A 760-nucleotide genomic window follows, 5' to 3' on the forward strand; every position below is an offset into this window, starting at 1 on the left:
GAACAGTTCTATAAAGAAATTAAGCTTCAATGATTCTTCAGCAAAACAAAATTAGCTGAACTTATTGAGCATTTCTTTGAATTTGAACAATCTCAGACTTTTATGCTAAAATACAATTCAGGCAACATTAGTCTGAACATCAAGACAAGTTCAATTCTTACTAACAAAATTTTACTGCTAACTGAAGACTACAGTACTGTTATCACAGATCCATTTAAGGACTATCTCAAAACTGCTGGAATGAAAACTTTAAAAAGTATCTTCTTAGAGAAAAAGAAAAAAAACCAACACCTAAAATTTACATTCAATTATTTAACCATGAAAAAAGTTCTAGGATTGTAAGAACCCTGTCAACAAATAAAAAAAAAAAAAAAACTAGCCACATGACATCAAAACCTATATTTGCAAAAGTGTATATTACTGACTTTTATTGGGATCTTAATATAAAAGGAGACTGATTATGGATGTTGAATTACCATATGTATAGCTTAAAATACAAAGTATCTCATTGTTATCATCAAACCTTGAATAAATTTGATCAAAACTAATTAAAGAATAGATAACTAAAGCCATAATCAATCACCTTTACAGTTTGCCGTTAGCAGGTACACAAAAGACACCGTTATAAAATATACATAGAAAATTTCCCCTTGTTATGCTAAAGCTAGAGAAGTTAATAGTTCATCATATAGGTGGAAAAACCTTAATTCTCTTGAAAAAAAAAAAAATTTAATCCCTATCTATAAAACTTCTAATTAAA

The sequence above is a fragment of the Palaemon carinicauda genome, chromosome 1 (assembly GCF_036898095.1).
Source record: "Palaemon carinicauda isolate YSFRI2023 chromosome 1, ASM3689809v2, whole genome shotgun sequence".
NCBI lineage: Eukaryota > Metazoa > Arthropoda > Malacostraca > Decapoda > Palaemonidae > Palaemon > Palaemon carinicauda.